Source organism: Harpia harpyja, chromosome 2 (genome assembly GCF_026419915.1).
Source record: "Harpia harpyja isolate bHarHar1 chromosome 2, bHarHar1 primary haplotype, whole genome shotgun sequence".
Lineage (NCBI taxonomy): Eukaryota > Metazoa > Chordata > Aves > Accipitriformes > Accipitridae > Harpia > Harpia harpyja.
The window spans coordinates 89,161,418-89,180,741 of NC_068941.1; the positions used below are offsets into that span (position 1 = coordinate 89,161,418).

Consider the following 19,324-nt stretch of genomic DNA (forward strand, 5'->3'; position numbering starts at 1 on the left):
TGACTGAAGACCATCAGGTCTTAAGGAAAGGGAGAGGAGGGGAAACGGCGTCGGTGATTTACGCCAGAGACCTATATTTCCCCCCTCCTCCTCCTCCCTGTGCTCCAAGCCACCTCCTTATTGAGCGCTCTGGGGTCCTGGAGATGGTGGAGGTGAAAAGGGCTGGTGGTACGGGGGTGAGAAAGAAAGCCATGCCTGACCCTGGCCGATGGGGTCCATTGTGCTCCCGTTGGCTTCTGCAGACGCGGCAAAAAGATAACTCGGCGACTCTCCCGGCTGACGCCAAGCAGGTGGTGCTAACAGAGAGAGCAGTGATGCAGAGACCGCCCGCCTCGAGGACTTTTGTTCACAGATAATGCCCGCAGAGGCGTTTTGCGAGGGCGAAGGAATTTGCATTCGGGCTTGTGTGGGGAGGGTATGCCTGTGTGCGCGCGCGTTTGTGTCCGTCTTTGGCTCGGCAACCCCCCCCCTCCCCGGTCCCCTCTTCCGCAGATGGTCCTCAGCCATGAATGACAAAGTGGCTGTTGGGGAAGATGATTGGGGAAGGCTCCACCCGTCGGTGCCCACCTCTCGAGGGGGCCCCGTTAGAGCCAAGCTGACCATAGCAGGTACTGAGGCATTTGTGGGGCTTGGCAAGCCAATTTAGGGAAAAGGGCCATTCTAGCGAGTCATTTGTTTGGGGCAGAAATGGGCATTATTGATATACTAGGCTGGGGGGAAAACGTGAGGTGGTCCTGTCATCTCTTGGCACTGAAGATGGATGGGTTGGATAGAAAGTCTGAATGAAGTAAGACTCAATGACTGATGCTTCTCTCCTATTAAAACAATCTTTTTTTGTCTGTTAAACCCCCCTGGCTTTGTCCTTCCTGCCATCATGATGCAGTGCCTCTTGTTTTCAGGGTTGACGTAGTTTGCATTCTGAAAACTTTCGGGTGCCGAGGGTATTTCTTAAATCTGCATAATCCCTTGTATCGATGATCTCCTTACCACTGGGGCTCTGATGCATGCTGGAGCTGCTTTTAACCCGTAAGGGTTTGAGAACTTCTCTGAATCCAATTGATGCGCAGGGAGCAATCTGTCATCCCATGACATTTCTGCGGAGCAGCAATAAGTTTAATAACGTCGAGATGCCGCGCATTCGCGTTTCGGACTTGGGCCTGCCAGTAACTGCCAGATTTGTTTGCAAAATGGTCAAAATAGCTACATGGGAAAGGTGTGTGTTATCACTGCTATGCGTTGACACTTTTATCTTCATTAGCTTCTTGGCACTTTATTGACTGCAGTACGCAATGCGCTCGCAGCCTCCTGGGTATAAGGAAATGTGGAGGCTTTGGTCCTTTTCCAAGCACGAAGACATGAATGCAGGGATTTTGAAGAGGAAAGCTGTGGCTGTTTGAAGAATGAAATGCCTTAAAAGTGCTCGGTGAGGTTCAGCTGCTCTGAGCCAGTGCATTAGCAGTGAAATGTTTGTACAGTTCATAAGTGCAAAACACAGCCAAATGAATTCAGCTCGGGTGAGGAGAAAGCTGAACAGTAGCCCTCTACAATTCTTCCTGCTCTGTCAAATGGTCATCTTTGTACACGGCATTTTATTCTTTGTTTTGGAAGGTAGTCCCAACTTTTTTTCTCGCATTTAAAAATGATAGCTTTTCTGAATGTTGCGAGGAGAAAGGGGAGATGCTCTGGCCTGTTGAGCTTCAGGTGAGGACAGGCAGTCCTAGATCTTCTGGATAACAGGGGTGCTTGTTGGTGCCAAGTATTGTACAGATAATGGACAATGTCTCATCGTTCCAAGTAGGGAAGAATCCACCTATCACTTATTGAGATTATTGAGATTAGGCTTATTGAGATTAGCAATAACGTGCAGAGAGAGTTCCCAGCTCCCTTAATCCTGTCGATGACCTAATCCCATTACGTGTAACGTGTCACCAAACTCCATCTGTGTGAAGCTCCGTTGGCTGTTCAGGGGCCGTCACAGCTCCAATGCTCCCACCGCCGTGGTGCTTCTTGTTGGACTGCAGCTCCAGCTGCAGGGCCTGGGAGCAGGGGATAGCTGGAAGGGTGGATGGATGAAGGTAGAGCAAAGAGAGGTCTTTAATTTGTTCTTCAACTTGATTTTAATTTGTTCTTTTTGGACATTGCTTTCTTTCTCTTTTAAGCCACTAAATGTTAACACAATATTGACTTAAAGCTATGAACGGGGAGAAAGATACCACCTGAAAGTGTTTGTGTTTCTGGCTGTTTTCCTTCGCCCGGGAAGGAATGCCGGTGTAGCCGGAATGCCGGTGAAAGGGTGTTTCCGACCTGAAATCCAGACAGGCTTCTCAAAATGTTGAAAGTAATTTCAGGTTTATGTTTCAGGTTGGTTTATACTTACCTGGAGCTGTCCTGTCAATTAGTGTGGCTTTGCACGAGCAGGCAGAAGCAGTCTGGCTTGATTACGTAGGGAGCAAAAATGACTGGGCAAAAAATGCGCAAGTAAGTAGGGAGATTAAAGAGATTTCCCCCTCCCTTCCCAATATGTTTCAGTACTGGCTGTTACAGAGCAATTGTAGATGAGAGAAAATTTTGAAAGTAATGTGGGATGATTAAGTTTAAGGGAATGACCAAAATTAATTCATAGCACAATGAATTATAAAATGGTAGAAAAATGTAGTGATTTGCTTTGTGTCTTGAATACAGATCCTTGTAGTGGAAAGTAAGCCCTATAAAAATGTCGCTGTCTAGGAGCATGAGAGTTCCTCGTTGTTCAGTGCAGCAGACTCAAGTGTAAGATCCCTCTGTACAATGACAGCCTGATTTTCCCCTTGAGCTCAAGCAAATTGGGAGCAATTCCATCACCGTACGGTAAAGAGGAAGAGTCAGGCCCAGAGGATCAAAATTGCTATTCTGAGCAGACAGTAATTTAAAAAGGGACTTTTCTTCCCATCCTGGGACAATTCTAAACCCATAAATACCTTTAATGAAGTGATAAAGTAAACCAAGTCGCATCTCAAATCCTTCTGTGAGAGCCCTTTTATAACAAGGGTCTGACAGCAATACTCAAATATTTCAGGCTTTACAAGGAAGCAATAGTTACTTTTTCCCCTTAAAGTTTAAACTTTGCTCTTACGCACTCAGTGCTATACATTAGAAATCTGAAATAAATTTAGTTCCATAAATAACCTTGCTAAAATATGAAAGGCGCCTAAATAATTTAGTCTTCTGTATCTTTCTTTAAAAAGTGACTTAGGCGCTTCTGTCCAAATACCATTCAATGTCCAAATACCACTGAAGATCTCCAGGAGCTTTCAAATCAGCCCCAAGCCTGCACATGCAATAAGTTCACTGTTCTCTCCGCAGCTTCTGGCCAGCTGGAAATGTTTTAGCTTTTCATTTTCATGGGTTTATTATAAGAAAGTTAGTTGAAGAGGAAGGTTTTATGTTTGTCTGTGAAGTCGCTGCAATCCACAGCCATGCTGATCTCTCCTAGAAGCCAGATTGACACTCATGGCTGCCCGCCAAGGAAAATCTGTCTCCAGCACTCAAAGAATTTCATTCTGGGCTCTAGCAAGGGAACGTACTCGATGGATTAGAGCTCCTTACTCTAGGCCTCTCCGTCTGTCCAGTGAATTATAAATTCTGTGTGTTGAATTTCCTCTGCAAGTGCAAACCTCAGCATCGAGGGAGATTTAGAGAAAGGCAGGCAGGAGCCCATCTTGTTGGAGGTACTTGGACATACAAGGGATGAGGACAGGGAAGTTCCACTTTTCTGCTCTATCATTTTTCTGGTTTACTTTACGGTTGTAACTTGACAGTGGTTATGAATTTGAGCATCAGCTCTTCAAACCCCATCAGTGAGGTTAAGACAGGCAAGTGATATCGCTGGGTGTGGAACAGCTCTTCTGCTTACCGCTCGTGCAATAGCAAACATTTTGTGCGTCTTTTTACTGTGTTTGAAAGCCAGTTGTGGTTATTGTGGGTTTGTGTTGGATGCCAGCCAGGTGGGTAATGAGAGGTCTCCCTCTGATGCATTAATTTTTCCCTATTACCTCTGATAGAGATGCTTAATAAAAGAGTGTTCCCCTCAGGAACACAATTCCCTTCCATCCCTGCTCTGTGCCCTGTTCTTCCCTTCGTACAGGTTTCCTCTCTCTTCTGCATTGTTTGCATAGTTACTGGAGGGTTGGGTTTGGTTTTTTTTTTTTCCGTTTAGAAAACATGAAATACAAAGTTAGGCAGGAGCTTTTAGCCATATGAAGCGTGCAGTTGTTCTGTCTTTGTGTCCATCTTAATTTCCCCCAATGACTTCTGAACCTTCTGGCCCATTTTGGCCATATTTGGTTGGTGGGCTTCAAAGGTATAACAGCCCTACACATTTTTTTGAAAATATGAGCCGAGATAGAGGAAAAAAGCTGCAGTGTGAACTCATCCCTTAGGCTCAACCTTGAGAGAGATCCAGGGGGAAACCTGGATTTCTCGGTTCTGTGCTTGGTTTTAAGGAACCACCTGCTCTCTTGTAGGGAACAGCAAACTGTGAGGTTATGTTGAGAGATACAGTAATACTGGCATTTGTGGATATCCAGCTTAGCTTCTTATCAAAACATCAGATGCTAAATGAGGTTTTTAAAAGTCCATCTGACCTGCTTTAAAGGGACTCGGAGGCTTGGACTTGTGCAAGGTGAGCCTGTATCAAGTGAGATGTAGCCCTGTCTCCTACTGCTACCATGTGGTCCAGGGCTTCCGTACCCTGCCCTGGGCATGGTGGCCGAGGCGAAGCCCTCGCAAATTTGGGCTGAAGGGCCAAGGCCCATGGGTCTGCGCCTTGACAGGACACTGCAAGGCTCTGGTCACCTCTCTACTCTGTTACCTGAGGCAGTTCGATGGTAGGAAGGTGCAGACAGTCCCTCCAAGAGCTCCGACGCAGCATCCAGGGCATCATGCATTTTTGTTCCCACCAGGCAGGAAGCCCTGCGTTGTTTTTTTTTAAACTTGTTTTTATATTTTGCATTTAAATGTGGTTTCCCTGCCCTGCAAAGTCTAATGAGATATCTGAGGAGCAGTGTGAAAACAAGATGTTGGGTGAGCCTTGGAGCCAGTCCTATGTCTGCTGAGAGAGGGACTGCCAGTGCCATGAGTGTGCAGTGGCGGGGAGAGAGGCTTGTTAGATGTGAAACTGGTTTGGCTTATTTTTCCCCACTTGTTTTTCTGGTAGATGCAACAGAAGTTGAAAATCATATTAGAGGGACGATCAATTAAGTTAACTATCTCGGCGAGATGTCTCCTCTTTACATGTACTTGCTTGCATCTTTGAAGCACAGGTTTCTGTTGTAAGAGAAGTTGCAGACAGAGTAGCTGCCGTGTTAATCCTTGGATGCAGTAAGGCAGAGATGAAAAGGTGACTCACGGGTTTCAGCTCATCTGCTTCCTTGCCAGTTGCTATTTTCTATCTCCGAATTGCTCTGTAGACTGCCATGCCCCTGGCCCAATACCTTGCCCGTCTTCAGCCTCGCAGCTCGGCTGGTTCTCCCAAACGCCTGTTGCACTGCTCTGGCTAAAGGCGGCAGCATGGGGGATCTACACACTATTTTTTTTTGAGAATCACTCTCATACGTTTTGGTTGCTGGTCATCTTTAGTGTTTAATGCCCTTTGCAAGGGGACTTTCACCATAGGAAGACAACATTTCCATTTTACATCTCACTTAACTTACATTCTCTCCTCTCCTTTTAACTGCATCCCTTTACTCCTGTGTTACCCTGTATTCTGGCCTTGCTTAATAGTGCTTGCTTTAATTATTTAACCATTGCTACATGGCCTCTGCCACATTCTCCTCTCCAGCTCAGCGATCTGAAGCCCTTCACTGGCTCTTGAGAGCGGTCCTGCATGCCCTGCCTGCAGCTGCTTCCCAAGTGGTGTCAAGCAAAATGTTGAATTCTATTAATCTTTCATTGCAAATGTCATCTTCTTGTGCACTAAGGAAACAAGAGGTGTGAAGACACATGTTCCAGTTGCAGCCTTAATTCTTAATTACCCAGTAATGATGGGTTTGAGCTAGTCTTATCATTACCCTTAAATATAGGGTTTTGCTGTTAAGATTGTATCTCCAGGCTGTTAATTACTTTTGTTGCTCCCCTCCGAGTTCCTTCCACTGATTGGTATCTTTTGGATAATGCATCCACCATTATTAATCACGTTCATTATGGTAGTGCCTACAGGCCAACTAATAACTGCCCATTTTGCTGGGTCTTGTGCAAACATGAAGACCTGAAGAGTCTAAACAGATGATGGAGACCAGAAAAGGCAGGCCAAATGCGTCTGACTTGCAGCCGAACACATTACTGCCAATTAAACGGTGTTTTGTTTCCTAACACCCGTGAGTGTGATAGATGCTTTTCTAGGCATCCAGAAGCCATAGCCACATCAGCTTCCCAGAAGTGGGGATATTATCGCCTTCATCCTCTGTCACACCTCTCTACTTCCATAGACCCAAATTACACTGGTTTTTCTAAATGCCAGATTGCCTGGGGAAACCAATTTCAAAGCTGTAGTCTGGTGTTAATTTATGGTGGACCTCAGTGGTGTCTGGGCCACTCCAGCATCATGCTGAGTTTCCTCTCAAAAGTTATCTGCATGGGGTAATACAATAATTTTGTTAACAGAAAAAAGACCTGTACATTAGCTTTCTCTCTCAAGAAGTGCCTGGATTTGTTTTCTAAATCCATATTTGGAATGAAATTACCTTTGAAAATGTTTGCTGTAATCACTTGGTGGAAAATAACAGTTTGTGTAAAGTCAGAGATTTATTAAGGCCATTTTAAAGCCATATGAATCTCATGTACTTGTATTGTATGAGTCGTCTACTTTTTGGAAGGTGGAGCTGGCCATAGCCTTCAGTTCAGGTTAGAAGCCTGCTACAGTGAGAACACGGTACCCGTTCCACCTGTGAACAAGGTGTGCCCAAGGCCCTCAACATCTGGAGATCACATGAGGATGTGGGACCTATTTCCATGTCACCCTTTGGGCTTCAAATGCCTTTTAGATTTCCATTAGTCAAGGTATTTAGGTGTCTCGATCCATCTGTCTCCCACCTCGTGTCTCCCTAGGAAACTTGGAAGAAATAGAAAGATAAGATGGATGGAATGACTTTAAAAAAACCCAGCCAAAATTAACAAAGAAAACCCCACAGATGTTTAACAAGGGGCCTTTTTTTGCCTTATTTCATGCTCTTAATATCACCTGATCCTTCTGCCTTGAGGTTAGCACCATCCATTTTAACCCCTGTTAGTAACATCAGAGCAAGGTGCTTTTTCTTTGCTGGAAACCATTTGGACCTTGATTAAAAGCTGTCTCAGAACAGTTATGACACATCTAAGAAGTAGCAAGAGATGGTTTGCAAGCTGTGTTGGAACCTCCTAAAGGTCAGGCTGGACTCCAATGCATGGGTGTCCATGCTCTTCCAGGCATCCCGCACCTCCGGTGGTGCTCAACCTGCCCAGGGTACTCATCGGGAAAGGTGCTCCATGTTGGAGACCCATCAGGGATGACAAACAGAGGCATTTTTTCTCCACTCCGATGCATCTTTATGTGAATGCCCATGGAATTGTGCTCAGGCATGGATTGCTGGGCAGACATTGCCCAGGGAGCCGTGCAGGAATCCCCCGGTCTGCGGCTAACCCAGTGCACCAGGAAGGACATTCCAGGGTCTTGGCCAAACCACTGTGTTTCTTGCTTGTTAGGCTCAGGGTACGTGGTTTTTTTTAGTGCCCCAAACCCAACAGTGTTTGAAAAGGGCACATTAAGTAGTTTATTTATTTTTAAATCAGTGTTAACTGTCTGACTCACAAAGGAAGGATGCTTCAAAGTTTGTGCTGAAAATCCAAGCTGCTGCTCGCTGTGCTCTGCAGAAAGCGGATGGGAGAGGGAAAGGCACATAAAGGCATGAGCTCAGAGCAGATTTAGAGCCTTAACTCTGATTTTTCTTGCTTTGGTGGGTTTAAGCTAGTCTTAGTGTTACTTTAAACACAGCCTTTTGTAGTTCAATTATATTAAAATCACACCGATCCCTAGTCTGTTCAGCTGCTGGGACTCGGTCAGAATCCATCACTCTTGATCCAGGAAGGATGTATTGGCATGATGAGGAATTAAAAGTGCCTGGATGCACCCTGGAGCCTTCAAACAAAAAAAATCAAGAGTGCAAACATATTCTGTTAGCACTTCTTTTACACGGAGAGCGCTGCCTGGGTTTCTTTCGTTAGGGCATGGCAATGGAAATTGTGGAGACTGTCGACACTTTGCAGACTGGAACAATAAAAACAAACAAACAGTCAAATCCTCTTTCATTGGGAGATTTTTGGGCTAGACAAAAGAAAAAAAGGGAGGAAATGAGGAATTTGAAAGCAACAAATAGACTTTTCTACCTCGTGGTTGGGTGTTAAATTCATCGAGACGTCATGTTCCCCGAGTGCGCGGGGCTTGTTTGGATGTTGAAATCAGAAGATGGTGGGGTGGGAGATACTTGTTCTCAAATTAGTTGGTGCTTTAGGCTGACCCTTGGGCTTTGCTCAGGAACAACTGGCCTTTTCGCACTGTGGCCACCCCCAGGTCTGGGGTTTGGTCCCATACACCCCACGCCGCTGTGTCCGTCTGCTGAAGTTAACACAGAAGTTGCATTTTTCTTTCCAAGGCTGTGTGCTGATGGATCATGCGATCACTTATTATTCCTTTCTCTTGTTTTCACGTATAGTTTATGGTCAAACAAGCAGTGCAGCCTCTCAGATGGGACTCCATGAAGAACCTCAGCAAAAGGGGACCTTGCACTGGAACGGGAACACGTATTAGTTGGGTTTTATTCCTCTAAGACTCAACTGTAGAGCCTGCTGCCTCCTGAGCACCCTCAGCTCTGGCTGCTCGTGGTCCATCCACCCCGGAGCAGGTTGCCGTTACTTCAGGCGTCTGCCGCGGGGCATGAACGGCAGGAGCTGGTCCGTGCTGGTGGGAGGAGAGATCTCCTCCCCGCTGTGCCCTCTAATTGCAGGAGGCTGTGAGACAGTCATCCGAGCGGGGAAACAGACACCGCTGGAGTTATAAGGCCCACTTTCACCTTTAACCTGCTGATTGAGGCAGGATTGAGGGGGAATAGAGAGGGCCAGAGGTGGTTGCCCTTCACCTCAACATCCCCGCCTGTGAAACCAAATCCACTCCAACAATCTGTGTGTGCTCGGGAGCTGTCACTCTCCGGCTGGCGAGGAAGAGCCGTCCATAAAGAAGCCTTTATGGAAATGCCTTTCATGACATCCTAGCTTCACCTTGTGAAACGTGGGGTTTTTTTTCCCGAGTGCTCCTGTTGCTGCTGTGAAAGTGAAGAGTCGGTCGGCTCAGCTGCTGGGTCTCCCTGGAGCGTGTCAGCTGGACCTCGGTGGGTGGTAAAGTCAGTTTTGCAGAGCAGTCTTGTCTTTGAAGCCGTAGGGAAACAGTATCCCGATGCATCCATGTAATTCCTCTCCTTGGGATTTCTCAAGTGCAGCTGGATCGCTGGGTTGTCATTTCAGAGCAAGGAAACGTTAGCTCTTGGGAAGCCTGTTGTGATATTTTGCCAGTCAAGCAGTCAACTTTCTGAAATAACACACGCACATCAAAAAGCCACCAGTGGTGTGATGAACATCTGGGGAAAGTACGCAGGGCAGGACCACTGGTGCTTTTATCCATCAAGGTGACTTCAATTGCAAGGCAGTTGTTTGAGGAGCCTTCGGTAACCCGTATCCCTCGGGAATGAGCTATTAATTACCTCTTAGACAACCGGTCCCAGAGCCGTCTGTTGTCAGACTCTCCCATTGATTTTTTTCCATTTGATTTAAAGAGTGCTCGTATTGACTAGCATTTATGTAGTGCCGTACACGTGGATTAAGAGGTTTATAAATGTGATCAGGTTTTTGACGAAAGGCAGGTGACTGATGTGTAAGAGCCCTAAGAAGACAGAGGAGAGGGAACTTGACCTCTTCATGCTTCAGCATGAAGCAGTGGAGAGCGGGTGCAGGAATGACAGCAGTACTGGAGCTTTCGAAGAAACCAACAGAGAGGAGATGTGTCCTTCAAATAAATTGAGAGTCAAGATCGCAGGATTGTGTTTTAAGATGAGTTTAATATTATATTTCAGCCAACGATTCCTTTGTGAAGCTCAGTCGTTTGAGGTTAACGTGCTGCGCATCTCGCACAAAAGCATCGGTCCTTCACAGTTGTCATTTTTATTGATGAATTGACAGCAAGGTGGCACTATATAGCAAGGAACATTACAGTATGATTTATTTCAACTTTGCTATTAGTTCTCCCCCATCCCATGACAAAAATAGTAATTTGCATTCCTATAAGTTCTGTTGATTCCAGGGCATGTGTGTTTGTTTTTAAACACAATGCAATAGTTGTTGCTGTTAGATGTCTAAATGGGTTATTTTCTAGGTTGGTTCTATTAGGAGAGTTTACAGATTGATCTGGTGATAGTGGGAAGTTTTGTGCTCTTGCTCTAAATTGGTGCTTCAGTGTTTAAGTGCAGTTTTCCTCTAGAAAAGAAGGGGAGTGGTACAGGTGTCTAAATGTGGATGTCTGCTGCTGTCGTAGAAGCCCGGAGGTATCCTAGAGGTCCACAAGAGACAGGTAGATAGGACACAGGCTTCAAGAGACTTGTGCTTTGCTGGAGTAGCAGCTGGTACATGCCATTAGGTGCCTAAAATGGCATCAGATACCTCTCTTTAGGACCTGAACTGCTCTGTGTGACTGATGGTTGGTTTATTAGATGTATGTCAACATATGTTGTAGTGACAAAATTGTGCTTTGAGGTAACAGCTCTGCTGCTAGTAGAAGTAATGAAGGTGAGGTGGGTTTTGTTCGAGCCCATGGCCGGTTGTGTTCCAGGTGTATGTGCTAATGCAGTTTCAGGTTCTATTCTTAAATGTACCTGTGCAATTTCAAGGAGCCAGGAGTTGGGAACATGGTCTCCGAAGTGTTAAAGTGAACAAACCAGAAATATCCTTGGTTGACTTTCTAGCTTTCAGGTTGACTTTGCATTCCTGCCCATTAGTAAAACGAACACTTAATCCTAGAAACCTAACAAACGTCACCGAAGCATCAGGGATTTAACAAGCATTAGAAATCCAGTATGCAATTTTGACTAAATATTAGAATAAGTACCCTTATTATTACCTATTTTTATATGTATCCAAAATAACGTGTGACTTCCAAGGTGGTATGTGAGATCAGCAGAGTGCTAAGAGGGCTCTGTGTGCTACAATATATAGGGAGGAAGGGAGCAATTTGGCTAATGGTCTTTAATTGATAAAGATCAAGGTGGTTTGACCACCAGTGCAGAGGAGTGGCAGTTTGCTGCTGTGGGCCTTGTTGGAGGAATTGGCTGAAGGTGAAACCAGTGTAACACACACAGATTTTGTACCTGGACCTAAGAGCAGGTATGAAGACTGAGCAAAGTGAGGACCTCCTGAACTTTCAGGACTGTCCAGGCAATGCAGAGGAGAGTAAAGGATGGCGAGAGGAACAGTACCTCTGTGTGTATGGCAATGGAAGTGGCCCACCGAGAAGTTTCTGCTTTGCAGGAGACTGTTGATTGTGCGCTTTAACAGTTCACAGTGCATCACAAGCTGCTTGCAGTAACGCCTGAGATGAGGGGAAGCCAAGTGGTTGAACTCCATTTTCCTGGCTCAGCCCTTTCTCCAGTGAGAGAGGTTGACGTATCTCCAAGGATTATTGAGGTTCCAGCTGAGATGAGCTTTTCTCTGGCAATGGTTGTGGCATCCCTAAGGCTTCTGATGGGTCCAAGCAGAAAATGTGCATCTCACTTGGCTCAGTTCAGGTTAAGCAATGGAAGAATCACGAAGCCTTCTCCTCCACCTCCCACTCCCTTTGAATTGCTAATGGCAAGATGCGAACGCCTTTCAGACCACGTATCTACAAAGCCTTCTGCAGGACGCCCTTCCAAGGCGCACAGAGAGGGTGCCTGATGCCCCTCTTGTCAAAAAACCATGTGTTTTGTAAAGGCTTTGAACCTTTGACTCTTTCACACCGAAAAGCAGAAACGTCTGGCTGCTTCCCGCAGGGGTAAGGAGTGGGGTGGTTTCCACCGTGGGCTACGTCTTCCTGTGCTTGCAGACAGGTCCACCCCAAAAGCAGGGGAAGGGAGGCATATGACTCCAGGCAGTGTTTATTATATTTAACTGTAATCCGTTCGTTTAGTGCCTGTTATTACTGGATGCTTTGACACGTTCTTAGACACTGTGTCTGCGTTGGTGGGGCTGTTTCGAGATGCCAGACAGGTTTCTGCTGCAAAGACCCATCACCAGCTTACGGTGTGTTTTCACATGGTTCTCTTGGATAATCCCTTACTCTTTCTAATAAATCTAACAAACCACACAAAATGCAGCATTTATTCAGGTCATGTGCTCATGCATATTAATCTCTCCAGCCGGCTTCTCCTTCATTCATTTAAATTCTCCTTCTCTATCAGGCCCCGCCGAAGGCGGTTCCCTGGGGGATGTATTTCGTGTAACAGCTAGCTGGCGTCAAGTCTCGTGGATCGATACTGTGCATGCTTTCAGCGTTTAAATTACCACCATGGTCTGTTGGTCTTGGCTTAGGCAAAAGAATCCCGGTGATGAAATGACACTCGATCTGGAGTTTGCCAGATAGTGTAAACAAGCACATTAGTTGGACCGGATAGGCATGATAATTGCAGAGTGAGGCTGTTGCTTGAATGGATCCATTAAAGTCGGCTTCAGGGAGCTGCATCATCCTTATAGATTGCTGCAAAGAAAGGACCGAAAGAAAATAGTTGTGGCTGGAGGATTTTGCTGCAGAAGAGTCAAGCACCAAATTTATTCTTAATTCTTTGTTGCTGAGCTTGTGTCGCTTGCTTGGTGCGATTTGGGATGTTGGATCGCTTGGGGATCCTCTTCTTTTGCCCTTTCTGCTGTAGGAGAGCTGTGGTTAAATGGGGTTATGTAGCTGTTGCTGTTGAGCAACCGCACGCTGCAGAAAATGGGTAGAGTTTTACGTCCCTCTATTCCAGGCCTCAAGTCCCTCATTGATCCTATTGGAGAGGAGAAGCATCCACCTTCTTCCTTCTCCAGAACAGTTCTGACTGTTTGCAGAGGGTGGGGGTGAACTTTTTACTTGCTTTAAGAATTTTCATGCTTTGGAGCCAAGTGAGTACCAGAAATACTGCAATTTGGAGGGGAGAGCCATGGGAAAAGCAGCGCATGGCATGGATTTGGAAAGGTCTGCCAGAGGAGTGATGGGGAGATCCTGATGTTTGTTCCCTGATACCCACTCACGTTGGTTGAGAAACAGCTCTGTCATGGGGAAGAAGGTTTTCAGGAGATGTTTGAGTTATTTTGACTGAAGTTTGAGAATTCAGCTGTAAGAATATATTCACAGTTTTAAGAGCTGTGGACCAGCTCTGACATACAAAAAAAATAAATACTGTAATACTAGATGTTAGCTGGCCCAACTTTGTGGACCCAACTTGTGCTTACAGGGTAATCTGTTGGGATGGTGACGGTTGGATTCTGTGCGTCACCAAGTGCCTTCATGTTGCTTGAGCACATCCTGAGTTCATTAAATGGGGTAATTTAGCTCTGTGACTTGGTTCTTGTCTTTTTTCATTAATCGTTCAGCTGTGGTGGTTGACCAGTCAAAAGTTTGGGCCGTAGCTTGGTTTGATCAGACGTAGACGTTGCCGAGCTTTCATTTCTGGTGCATAGTTGGGAGTTTTGTGTTATTTGGGATGACGCCTCTTGTGAGCAGCAGATTTGTTTAATTTCTGTGATTTCTTTTTTTTTTTTTTTTTTTTTTTTTTTTGGTAGCTTCCCGTGAACTGTCTGGTTCTGTCTCCTCTGGTGGGTACTGGGCTGGGTGGGGCTGCGAGTTCCTGGCATTGGAAATTCAGGTTGTCCTGGGTGGATACATGTGTCTGAATTTAATTTAAAGCGTGTGTATGTTTTGAGCATGGGCTGGAGCACCCTGATATGCTGAATATCATAAAAAAAAAAAAAAAAAAAAAAGGTCTGGCTTTTGTATTACGCGGTGTCAGACAGACAGACAGAGAAGGAGCAATATAGGTGTGTACCATGCTGAGACTCACTTGGCATCTCCCCATCCTCCTGTTCACATCAGTCGCATCTGCCCAAGTGGAAGAGTAAATACTCCTCCGATCTAATCACATTAAATGTTCCAGAGTGTAATACCTTAATTTGGTTGCTGACATGAGGGCTGATGGGGAAATGATGTGGTAATCAGGAATGACAGCAATGGTAGATAGGAATCTTTTGTTTCAAAGATTAAGGGAACCTGAGTAGATAGTCTTGTCGGGTGTGTCCCGTAACCAGAAATAGTCCTCACACGCTGACTCAGAGCACAAAGGCACTCATGAAAGTTGAGTCTTTCTGCAAATGGCTTGACTTGCTCTCATCTAAACCTCTGGAAGATCCAGTCCAAGGTCAGAGACATCTGCGGTTGTACGCAATGATCTTAAAGGTCTTTTCCAACCTGAATGATTCCATGATTTTATGATTCTATGTGGTATTAAGTTGTTGTGAGTGCACTATAAAGAAAAAAGCAAAAAAAAAAAATAATGCATCTTTTCTTCTTTTTTGTGGCAACTTGGAACCGAAGCGTACAAAGTCTGTTATTGCTCTGCTCCCCTTAATGTTTAAAATCTGGAGGGGGGAGGGAATCCTCCCTGGAATGCACACGCTATGCGGAATTGCTTTTCAAAAGTGTTTGAAAACAATCGCTTCTGCAGGAGTAGGAGCTAATTTGAACAGCCAGTTCTGTCCTTGAGATGTACATTCCAGGGTGCCAGAGGAAAATAGCAGGCTGGAATTTGCTTCATGTTTGAGGTTAGTTTGAAAGGAGTCCGGTGCTTTTATTGAGAGTGGTTTTATATAGCAGCTCTCAGTGGAAACAGTTTGTCTTTTATATTTTTAGGTTAAGGGATTTCTTTAAGGTCAACCTGAGTTCACACAATTTTCTCTTCTGCCTTGATGGAGGTAGGCATTATTATTTGAAATGACTGGGGTCCAAACTTGCTGTATAACCTCTTGGGCACGTTATTCTATATGGTTGTGGAAGCAGGTTGATGAAATGAATGTGCACATGTCATTTCCCAGTTTGTGGAAAAATGCTGCTTCCATTTTATCCCCTCGAACGGGTGGAAGTTTTCTGTGAGCATCACCTCGTGTCCCAGATGCTCGTTGCCTTGAAGAGGAACGTTGCTCACGGACTTAATTGCAGATTTTGTAATTTAGGGCATTTAATTATCCCTCTGCCTTTCAGCCTTGCAGCTTTCTCCAAAGGGCTCTTAATAGAAGGCAGAGGAAGCCTCCAGCACAAATTTATCTCCAGTAGCATATTTTTCCTATAGATTATCCTTTAATATACATGACGAGAATGTTCTGCTCTCATAAAGAGATAGTACAGCATGTGTGAGGCTGTATGCATAAATATATATGAAGTTACAAAGTTTTCCAAGAGGAAAAGGTGATGTAATGGACTGTGGAAATAATATTTTTTTATTCTTTCTCTCATCCGATCACACTTAATGATATAAATAGTGGAAAAAGGCATAAACCCATTGAAATGTAAACCACTCCAGTAAAGCTCCCCCATCGCTGCGTGCTGGGTTCAGGCAGCAGGCGGCATCCATCGGTGGTTTCCAGCACATTAGCGGCAACGTGTGGAGCCATCTGTCACGGCTTGGAGGTGTCGAACCGATTCAGCAGTTCATTAGGCAAGGCCAGAAGAAAAAAATAGTCTAGAAAATCAGTGTATAGATGTGAGAAGGGGAGACTGAAGAGCTGGAGAAAGCACGTTCTGTGCAACGCTGTAATTTACTGGGTCGTTTGCCATCGCACCCTGTTGGGGGGTCAGGACAGCTCGTTTACCAGCTGTGCAAAGGGATTCGGAGTTGTCCGCAGTAGATTAAGGCATGGTCAACAGCAGCACCAGTGCTTTGATGGGTGGCACCTGTGCTCTCCAAAACCACCCTCAGACATGTCCCAGCACCATGCTTGGGAGGTACCATCCTGGTGGACACCTCTCAGCTTGGATTAAGTTCAAACGAGAGCTCCAGATCATGGTGGTTGCTGTTTTCAGAGCTGAGTTTCAGTTTTAAACGATTTCTTCTAACGGAGTTGTTTGCCAGTGGGGTGAGTTGAAAGAACAAACGCTTGCTTTGGTCTCTGCAGCTGCTGAGGTGGCACCTGGCTGCTCATGGTGCAGCATCTGCAGCGCAGGTCTGCTCTGTGGGAGCCTGCGCTCAGCCCTCCTCCACGAACCCTCTGGAGGTGTTTGCAGAAGGAGTTTCTAAGCCTGAGCTGTCAAGCCATCCGTGGCCACTTACAGAACAGCAGGGCTTCGTTGGTTTGCTTTTTCCAGCAGCCTTACTCTGGCTGGTGTGCAGGATCTGGTCTTTATCTTTCCACCTTTTCATTCCTTGTTGGAAGCTGGGCATTGCCTTGGTAACGGTGGGTACAGCTGGCCAAGCAGCTATATGCAGCATATGCAGGACTTTGTTTTTAGGGCAGCTGATGCTCTGCCTTCATCTTCTTGCCTTGTTATTAAACCCTTTTTAAAGAAGTCCAACTCTGTATAATGCAAGCTTTTTGTTTCTATTTGGTCCTTGCGTTGTCTGAATGGATTTCTTCTCTGCTGGTATGTTCAAAGACCAACTTCTGTATCTTCATAGGCTGCATTGCCACAGTGACTACAGGGGTAGCAACGTGAACTGGGAATGTTTTGGTTTAATTTTCTCGTTTCTCCTCCTCAACCTGTCTGTTTGCAGGTCTGTGTCTCAGCTCTAATGCTTCACTTACCGCTTAGCTGCACTCAGGCACCCAACAGCGTGCTTGAAGGGAAACCTCATGCTCTGCAGTTACACTGGGATTTGAGATGTACTTGTTTGACTCAAATTATCGACTGACACTGTATTGATTGGCTTTATTTCTAAATGGGCATCACACAGATGCGGTACCTACCAATTTACTGTACAGGCTGTGTTTTGTTTTGAACATGCGAGTTCCATCAGGGAATACCTTTCTGTGCATTTGGAAACTGTGAAGCAAGTCCAACCATTGTAAAATGTGTGGGAATAATGTCAGTTATTGCTTTCTCTGAAGTAGCCTAGTCTGTACACAACTTGCAGACCTTATCCCCAAGCGAGGGATGGACAAGGAAGGGGAAGAAGATTCCTGCATGGGTTTTGTTTCTTGGCACCTCACGTTCAGGTGAAGAGCAAGGGGAAACTTTGATTTCTCCTGCCCCTACGGGGTGGGGGGATTCTCACCTGTGCCAGCTGGAGCACGGAGCTTAGGGTGATGGGATGTTCAAGTTGCAGGTCTGAACAGAGGAGTGCAGTGAGTTAATGCAGAAACTGAGTCTTGAATTAAAGCTTTGGGGTGCTGACGTCCCGTTAAAGGCCAATTTGAAGGACGCATGCAAAGTGTTTGTACAGCCATTCTACAAGGCAAAAACTGTTTAGATACAGTGCCAAGGTTGGAAAGCTAATTTTTATTTTTCTATTGGATCTGTTTGCAGAGTTTACATAATTTAGTATGGTTAAATAAGCACTTTAATGCTCTTTTAATCAGAATCTAAGACCTCCTCCAGCAGTGGAAGGTGCATGAGAGACCCCAGCAAGGGCACTGCAGCCCCAAGCAGGAGCAGCGTGTTCCCTTTTAGCTGTTTTCTGTGGAACAGATGGAAATGCAGGTTTCTTCAGAAATTTCTTCAGAAATGCATTTGTGAAGGTTTTCTCATCTCTGGGGAAGCCTGTATGTGGTGATAGCGAGCAAGATTAATGGTAGACTTGGAGTCTTTGCTTAAAGATGGAGAGCCTGAATAGACAACCCAGTTGGATATTTTTCAAATGAAGCCATGGCAAGTTTCCTTAAGTCTTGGGCAGGATCTGGCCCTTACAGAGTAATTAAATTCTTGGTGGCTTCTCACAGCTACGTTTAGCTACACTTAACAGGAAAGTTGCCGTGCTAGTTGGGAGTGCTGGTATATTCTCCCCATTCCAGGCAGATTCTGATACCTTTCTGCATGCAGACATATACCTCTGTATATACATATTTGCTCTTGTTTTGTCTTTTTTATCACTCTCTTCCCCACAAAGATCTCCTTTGTTTACTCTGTCCTTCTCATACCCAATTTGTTCCTTCCCATTTGTTTCCTTGGTGTTTCCTGAAAAACAGTAAGGAAACAGATTCAGTCATTCAATGAGCTGTCTTAAGGTAGGATATTTAAAATAACTCTTACTTCTTTGGAAAAAAATACTCCAGAACTTGACCATGTAGTGCAGAAGAGTATTGGCTAGAAGGGACCCTTGGGTGTCTCTGCCCCAACCTCTATTGTCCAGAGCAGGCCTCATACCAAACATAGACCAGGTTGGTCAGGACCTTGTCCAGAGGCTCTCCAACCTCTTTGGACCCTTTTCCCACTGGGAAATGTTTGGTTTTTTTCCTTGTATGCCATTGTGATTTCTCTTGTTGCAACCTGTGTCTCTGTTTCTCGTCCTCTTGCTGGTCACTTCAAGAAGGCTCTGGTTCTTTTTTCTCTGTAGCTGCCTTTTAGGTTGGTAGGTACTAAAATTATTAACGTCATAACCCTCAGCTTTTAGTTTGGGACCAGTGTAGTCCTGAAAATATAAATGTTTTTAAAAATATTTTTTTATTTATTTTTACTTTAAATGAAACTAGTGGAAAGTTGAAAGAATTAGAGAACTCTTTCTGGGAGGAAACCACCCGCCCAGATGTCACGGAAGAATGGGATTCATCTGCCCTTCGCTTTCTGGGTCATTTTGAGGGTTATCGTTGGCTTTGATTTAAAAAGATTTGGGAAATCATTGCAGCCCTGCTGGCTGGCCAACCTTTTCCTTCTTGGCCTGAGTATTGCGGTGTTTCAGGATGAACCTCCACCTGGTTTACAGGTCCAAAAACCTTGAAAAGTAAATTATCAGTGTTTCTGATAATTACTTCTCTAAAGCAGAGACTGCCTATCTCCCCCGTGTCCCATCACTCCTCTTCCTTGGAGGTTCCCGAAACTCTGAACTCAGCCCCGGCAGCCCCGCTGGGATGAAAACTGAATCATGGCGCAGGAAAGTCCCGCCGTTCGATTCACAGGAGTTGTTCACACAAGCAAAGCGCTGGCCCAAAGGCTTTGCCAAAGCCACTAATAGGATCCAGGTTTCTTGGGTCGGGGACAGAGTCGGTGGGGACCAGCGCGGAGCGGTGCACCGGGGCTGCAGCTCTGCACCCCGCGCTGGCTGTCGTGAGGTCTTGGCCG

At 45.4% G+C, this 19,324-nt stretch overlaps 1 protein-coding gene across 5 annotated transcripts in view; it reads left to right on the forward strand.

The window, feature by feature from the left end:
• EXOC6B (exocyst complex component 6B) overlaps positions 1-19,324 on the forward strand; it is a 308,866-nt gene that overhangs the window by 234,655 nt on the left and 54,887 nt on the right. The gene's annotated exons all lie outside the window — the stretch shown is intronic.